Source organism: Cryptomeria japonica, chromosome 8 (genome assembly GCF_030272615.1).
Source record: "Cryptomeria japonica chromosome 8, Sugi_1.0, whole genome shotgun sequence".
Taxonomy (NCBI): Eukaryota; Viridiplantae; Streptophyta; class Pinopsida; order Cupressales; family Cupressaceae; genus Cryptomeria; species Cryptomeria japonica.
In genome coordinates, this window is record NC_081412.1 from 602,823,524 (window position 1) to 602,831,493 (window position 7,970).

Here is a 7,970-nt window from a genome sequence, read left to right on the forward strand (position 1 = left end):
GCATTCCCTTCAAACATCTCTTCATGACGTTTAGACACAAAACCTTGCTTCCTTTCAAACATCTCCTCTTCTTGTTTATTTATAGTACCTCTACATAGTTTCACTAAAGCACTCCAAAATATTTCATGACACTAATGACAAAGTTATTTTTGTTGGTTATTATTCCCCTCTTTCTTCTCCACTTTTTTGTGTGGATGTATTGAGAGGGAAATGGAAGCTCTTCTTCACATTAAAGTTGCCTTAGAGAACTCTTCTCATCACTCTCCCATGTGTTCGTGAGAAAAGGAAACAAATTGTTGCAATTGGGATGACATGTCTTGCAATAATACAACACATCATGTATATATTAATTTTGATTTGAGACTTTTAACACACATCACGCAAGGTTTTGATTGTGTGATTTTTGTGATTGTTATGTTAGATTGCAACTAACATCATGACAACAAGACCTGCATGAAGGGAATAAGCCATACGAAGGGAAGTTGTAAGTTGATATAGTATTCATACAATAGTTTCGATTCACTAACACTTTGTAGAATTCCAAATAAGTTCACCTATTTGCATTTTTTATTTAGTTTATGCAATTGGATTCCACTTTCTTGCTATTTATTTTTTTAAATTAGTTAATGTGATGTTGTCTCTATATTAACTTTTTAGATCTTCCATAAGATATATACATTTTTTATGAGTAATTAAATAAATATTTGATGCAAATATAAATAATATGTTTGCATGAGTGTATATCAACATAAGGCATATATTGCATTTTACACATTGAAAATAAAATCACATGAAGTTGTGACAAAATTAGAAAATCTTTTTATATATTTGTATAATTTATACACAATATGACTTCAAATAAGTAATGTATATATGAACACAAGAAAGAATGAATTAAAAACAAAATAGAACACTTATTTAGATAGGTAATAAGAAGAGGAATTCAATAAATATTATTCCATTAATTTTACTAGTCAATTTAAATTGTAAAAATAATTTTTATATTTACAATCACAACATCTTACAATTTCTTTTATCTATAATGTACAACAAAATAAGAACATTGCTTATAATTTTAATTTTAATTTTGAATAATAAAAGAAGATTATTACCATAACCTTATTATTAATAAAGAAATTTCCCTCGTCAAATTTTGGTCTGAATATTTTTTTGCTGTCAATAAATTACTTTTGTCCCATTTTAATGGGTTAATAGAAGTTGAAGAGACTGTTGCAACTGAATCCTTTCTGGATGGTTTCTTCTTCCTATCTTTACTGATACATCTATTCTATGGGTTTTTGGCCTATAGATGAGAAAGAGGCTCAATTTTTTAATCTTTTATTGGATGAAAAGGTGTACTTGCACTCTAAAATCTCTAGAATGCACTCCAAATTTATTGGCATGAAATTACACCTGATACGTCCAAAAGTTTGAGTTCCTTCAATGAACAACTTTAATTGTGCATCAATGATCTCAACCATTAGACCGTGGCAGTCGAGTCCGTAGCGTGGGAATGAAGGTGTGTCAAAAGAGGAGCAGTTCAGTCGATTTGATTGCCTGAATGAATTATGGGAGCTTGATGAATGTTAATGACATTATTTTGTGCAAAAGTTTGACAGATCTGCTTAAGTCACAAATAACGTAGTGGGTGAACTTATATAAGCAAATCACTCAGAAACACTTTCTACACGGATCGTCGCCAAAGTATTCCACAAGTGGGCGATTGCTGTATACAATGTCTGTCACAAGTTTTCCATCTTTTATCGTTTAGACTTGGGTATGTACAATTGAAAACTAGAATTAATAGTTGCAGTTGAATTATTTTGTGGGAAGAATTTATTTATTTATTTATTTTCTCTGTTTATTGCAGGGTTAGAAGGGTGGAAGAATTATATTGCTAGGTCCTCGCCGTTCTTACCCCTGTTTGTTGGTTTCCTTGTTTCGACTGGATAATGTTTGATGCAGGACATAATCTATAGCAAAGGCAAAGTGAGTTTTTTCAATTCTTAGTGTTTGTGCTTATTGAAGTTGTGCAATCTATGTCCTACTTTTTAATTCTGTTCATGGACAAGTGTTAGTATGTATGTATTTGTGTTACTTGCCCACTCAAGCCTATATTGTCTGATTGCTGAACACAATAAGAAGGTAGATTTGCTTGTTCAAAAGAAGAGAATGTGGAAAGAGGATTATTAGAAGGCAGACTAGTTTTAGCTTGATTTTTCCTCTATCGTCAACATCATTAGATCTAAATTTAGTTAATTTTATTAGTAAAACTTTGAATGGGTTTTGTGTCAGGAAAACATCCCTTCTAAATTATGTTGAGGCTTGCATTATGTCTGATGCTTATTTAAGGGGCACCCATGTCACAACTGAGTTTGAGGCCTTGAATGGGATAAAAATGTTCTTTCTAGATTAAGTCAGGGCTTCTATGAGGCCTGCAAGAGGAAATCTACAGTAACGTGGCTAATCTAGGAAGGGTGGCAGGATAAATGATGCAAGACGAAAACAACTCCAGGTCGCCTTCAATCTTCAACACTCAAAATAATTAACAAACGCAATAGCAGAGACACTTTGCTTTCTTCAATTGAAATGTAGTCTTGAAAAGATGCCCGTCCTCTGTTCACAGACCGTGAGGATGCTGAAGGTTGAGCAATTTGGCTTTACGCCTGCCACATTGATTCGCTTGGAAGTATCTAAAGCCTTTTCGACATTGAGGCATTCTGTCAAACAGTTCAGGTGCCTTTCTCTGCTTCCCAATTTTGCATACATAACTACCACATCATCTGACAAAATTTTTTAAAGATGGATGCCTATGCCCTGTTCCAAAGCTCCCTTTCACAAATTGTAAGAGTACTGGCAAAGGCTGTGGGCATTGGCTTAACACCTGCCAATTGCATAAATACTTTAAACTTTTGCAAGGTATCTATATAGTATATATCCATTTTGATGTATATTCTGCAATCACTGCGTTGATATCTCTCTGTAAACAATTAAGTGCGTTGCCTATAATTTCACATTGTGCATACATATATACAGAGCAAGGTTCCTTAACATACTCAGGACCGAGTTCATATTTTAAACTTTCCCTTTCACCCTCTTCTGATAAGCCAAACGAAACTGAAGAAAATAAACCAAACAAATGTTTTTGGGCGATGCAGATCGCCAATAGACACGGATGCTCCTGCATCAATAAATGAGGAGAATTTCTGAGAATACAGCTTATGTTTGATATTAGGAAAATGAAGCAAGGATGGCTGAATAAACTGTGAAGGGAATCAATGTGAGAAGATATTTTTGTTCAGTGCGCAGAAACACATGCATGGTAAGTCCATAGTAGGACAGAAATTTAGAAATAAATCTAGGACAAGTTCATTACTACAACGTATAAAGGCTCCAAGTTTTAGTTCATCTGGCTGTGATGAAGTTGCAAGTTGGAGCGCTTGCTAACTTGATAATCCACGTTTCAATTTTTTGCTTATTTACAGTGACAAAGCATTATTTGTAATAAATGTTAATGGAATTAAGTATCATCTTTGGATTCAGAAACGATTCATTTATTCAAAAAGAAATTTAAGTATCAAATTTTGTCTGCCTTCTTGTATCTTAACATCTACTTTGTGTTCCATTTTCAGACCTTATCTGGGCCTGTTTCTGATCCAAAAGATCTCGCAAAGTGGAATCATGATCGATCTAGTACTGGAGAGGCACTTGAAAAGGACAGTGAAGTCATTCTACAGTAAGTCCCTTATACCTACAATTCAAAATCGACTTTTTTAAGGATCAGCCTGTGTGGAAATTTACGCATCTTCCTGTTTTTCTGTGATCTGTTCAGTCGTCAGGCTATCTTCAGAGATCCATTCCATAGGGCAAAGAACATCTTGGTAAGTTGCTATGCCATTAAAACATAGTGAATTTGGATGGTCTGCGTCACTTTGTGCACCATTGATTAATGGAGCTGCTTGTGGGCTTTTCGATAGATACAAATTTGGGTGTAAACAGTCTACAGCAACCAAAGGCCCTAAAAATGGCTATGCACACTGAAATTACCCCGAATATGAACCATTAAAGTTAGCACAAGAAGCTATTTAATGTGAAAATAAATTATGCTTGCCATTTGTCTATGAAGAAAGCTCAAAAATTAACAGTCAGAACACTCCATGCTAATAGTAGCTAAGTATTTGGAAATTAGTTATAGTATTACTATTATCTTTATTAGAAAGATTGTGATTAATTTTTTAATATTTTGAAAGATAGAAATGTTGTTTCTTTCTCTATGTTTGATTAATCACAATTTCTCATTTTATTTTAAAATCGTGATATGTTCTATTGTGTTTAAGCAGAATCAAGAACAAATAAAGAAAACTGTACTTGAAGTTCTTCACCTCCAAGTGCTATTGAATAATTGAGGTAATGCTATATGTATTGTTGCCAAGGTCCCTTTGATTGCCACTTCCAATAGAGGTTGGTCTTTGTCTCATAGACATCGTCAAGGAGGCAGTCAGTCTGCTCATGACATCTAGGATGCTTATATTTATGAATTGAGATAAAATAACTATAATTAAACATATATGTTCATACTCATACCTATGTTGACAGCATTAAGGATGAATTTACAACACTAACATCAACATCCAAATTTTTCCATTTATCAAGAGGCGAGACAAATGAAACAAAACAAACAGTAGTAGATTAAACTTAAAAACTCAAATATGAAATTACCTATATGTGATCAAGAAATAAATTACTATATAGTAGCTCATTTTTCATTAGCACATATTTATTGAACCACCACATATTACTCTAAATCACCCTCTATGTTCCCAAGACATTTAAGATGAGAATGAGAGTATTCATGAGAGTTGACACCCTTCGCATCCTATAGATCATTGTATCTTCTAGAGCATAGATTATATATAGTTAAAGGATAGGTGAGAGCAAGGAGCATTAGAACTAGATGATTGCAATGCTTGATCTTCTGGTGAAGCACAAGACTAGGATATTTGCATGCCATACTGTATAAGTGTTTCTATGAGGCTACCAATTAGATGGAGAGTTTGCACCTCCATAAAATCTTTGATGATTAATGCAACTTTCATATGATGTATAATTTTTTTTTGATAGTGGTCTTTGTTGATGCTTTGGTGCTTAATGAAATTTCAAATATATCTTTGGAAGAGCCTCCAAATCTACCCTAAAACTCCCTCATATCAATGTAATTGAGAAAATTTTGAAGCAAAACTCCACAATAAATATTTTCAAGATAGTTACACCTTGTGGTTATTACATGAAGTTTGGTCATAGACAATGCACCTATTTCAAAATTTATTTTTTATTCTATTATTGCACCAATATATTGGTACTCTCTTTGAAGTTGTGGTAAATGGCACATTGGTTATAGGATCAATAAAAATTGTAACACAATTTTTTTCTTTTGTTTTCTCCTCTCTCATGCTTTATTTTAGGATAATGTTGTCACAAAAAGTTAATGACATGCATCTTTATAACTTTCTAATTAATTTATTAACTTATCATTTAATCAACATTGTTCATTATTGATTGCAATGATGAAGCAAGTGATCTATGATGGGGATTTGTTGTTAATGTCTTCAATTTTTAAACTAATTATATAATTTGAATTTTATTTTGTTCTCAATTCTTTAACAAACCTTCTTGTCTTTTTTCAAGGTTTTTGAGAAAAGTGTTAGAATGTCTTTGAGGATTTTTCCAGCCAAATTTTGTTCTAGATTAGTTTTATACAATTTGATATAAGAATAAAAAATAATCAAATTTATTCAAACAAAAACATAATTTTATAACCAAACATTAAGATTTGACACTTACCTCTTCCATGAAGTGGCATTGTGAAAATCTTTGTGAAATTTGCAAAGCACAATCATGTTTTGGACAAGAGAAACCGGGTAGGATTTGTTGTGGGTGAAACTATATGTTGTAAAACTGCAAAAGTTTTGTTTTTTTCTTTTATGTTCATAAAATAGACTCACATTATGGTAAACACAAAATGTTAGTGTATTTTGTAATTTACATATTGCAAGAGCATTTTGTGGTTTTCAAAATAATGTGAGCATGTCTTGAGAAAAATGACCATTTGGCCACTTTTTTTACACCATTTCCATAAATTCACCCATTACTAAATACATTTTGAAGATCAAAATTAGATCAATAGTTCATATGTATAGGCATACTTTGAATTGTCAGCATAGTGTATGTGCTTCATCCAATTTCTATAGGAAGAACAAGAACAAGAACAAGAATATGATAATGAGTTGGTCTCTATATAAGAATGGATTTCATGTACTCTCTAAAATGGGTTTAGTGTGAAGGTTTAAGGTGCTTGATGTAATTTCAATCTTTAGACTTCTACATGCAAACAAACCTCATGTTTGTATGCAATAAAAGGAAATTTGTCACTTAATCGTCAATTATATTTTATAGCAATTAATATGGAGAGTTATTACCACCATAGAAACATTCAAATGCTAACCAAGAATATTATTGTTTTGGTCAAAAAGATGAGTGGTGTTGACAAAAAATGAAAGAAAAATTGAGAATTCAGGATGTAAAAACTATTAACATTAAACATATTAAAAATTATAAATTTTGATTTCATTTTATTTCCATAGTGCAAGAATTGACTATAGCAACCCAAGATCTAGAGGCCATTTGAATAGCACAAAAACAAGAGAGGACAATAGAGAGAAGATCAAATGATATTCTCATTAGGATGCAATTAGTTGGATTAATAAAAAATGTACATAAGCTTGTTTATATAAGCAAGGAAAACTAAAATGAAAGCATGCAATAATAACATTGGATCAATGAAATTCATTGGTATCTAGGAGTTAATTACAACTCAACCACTCGACACAAATAACTATGCATCCTAGGAAATGATAAGTCCACCTAAAGTGAAAATTCTCCAACTACTCTTATACAATTTCTTAAGTTTAAATAAAGTGTAATATATCCTAGGAGATAAATAAAATAAAATACACCAACACCCACCCTTAAGTGTAATGTAGAAGAATGTAGACTCAAGATAGCAATGCAAGATGGGTCTTGACTACTAGGCCATGTTACATACCCATGTACAAATGCAATGCAATCTCTCATAAATGAAGAAAAGGAGAAAAAAAGTGGGAAAAACCCACCCTCAAAAGAGAGATGATAACACAAAAGAACATTCAAAGAAGAATGAAATGGACAAAACGTCGAGTGAGTAAAAAGTACCCCTCATAAGAGAGAATGGAGAAGTCAACTGATCCCCCCTAATGAAATATCAAACACCCCCATGGGAGTTTGCAAGTGATTAAGCTTACTCTCAATGGAGGGTTTGGTCAAAATGTTTGCAACTTGATTTGTTGTAGGACAATACTGCAAATCAATGACATGATTATGTATTAGCTCCCTAATGTAGTGCATCTAGATCATTATGTGTTTTGTTCATTGATGGTGAACTAGGTTCTTAGAGATTTGAATGACACTCTAATTGTCACAATGAAGGATTGTAGGTCATGGACTGGTGAATCCAAACTCAGATAGAAGATTCTGAAGCCAAATAGCCTTAGTAGTTGGATTAATAGATCCTCAATGCTCAGCCTCAATCAAAGAGAGAGAAATAGCATGTTGATTCTTACTATGCCAACAAACAGGGTCAGAACCAAGATGAAAGTTGTATTCTAAAGTGGACTTACAATCATCAAGATCACCAGCCCAATCAGATTTTGCATAACCGACCAATTCAAGTCTTGTACCCATTGCATGGGTGGCGGCAAGAAGTTGAGTCCCACTTTTGGGAAAAAAGTGGAAGTGTTTTCTCTGTTTTTCAAATTTTCTGTAGATTGATGTCAAAATTTGATGCACTTAGAGATTGAATCTCAAAAAACTTCAATAATAGAAAATGTAGTGCTCGGAGTCTACTTTTAAAATATGTAATTTATTTTAATACCACA

At 32.7% G+C, this 7,970-nt stretch overlaps 1 long non-coding RNA gene across 1 annotated transcript; it reads left to right on the plus strand.

Annotated features, from left to right (window-relative positions):
* Window positions 1-2,026: 2,026 nt before the first annotated feature.
* On the plus strand, window positions 2,027-4,166 carry LOC131027094 (uncharacterized). The gene is made up of 3 exons (XR_009358667.1): window positions 2,027-3,322; window positions 3,633-3,736; window positions 3,833-4,166. It is a non-coding gene; the product is annotated as an uncharacterized LOC131027094 (long non-coding RNA).
* The last annotated feature ends 3,804 nt before the right edge of the window (window positions 4,167-7,970 follow it).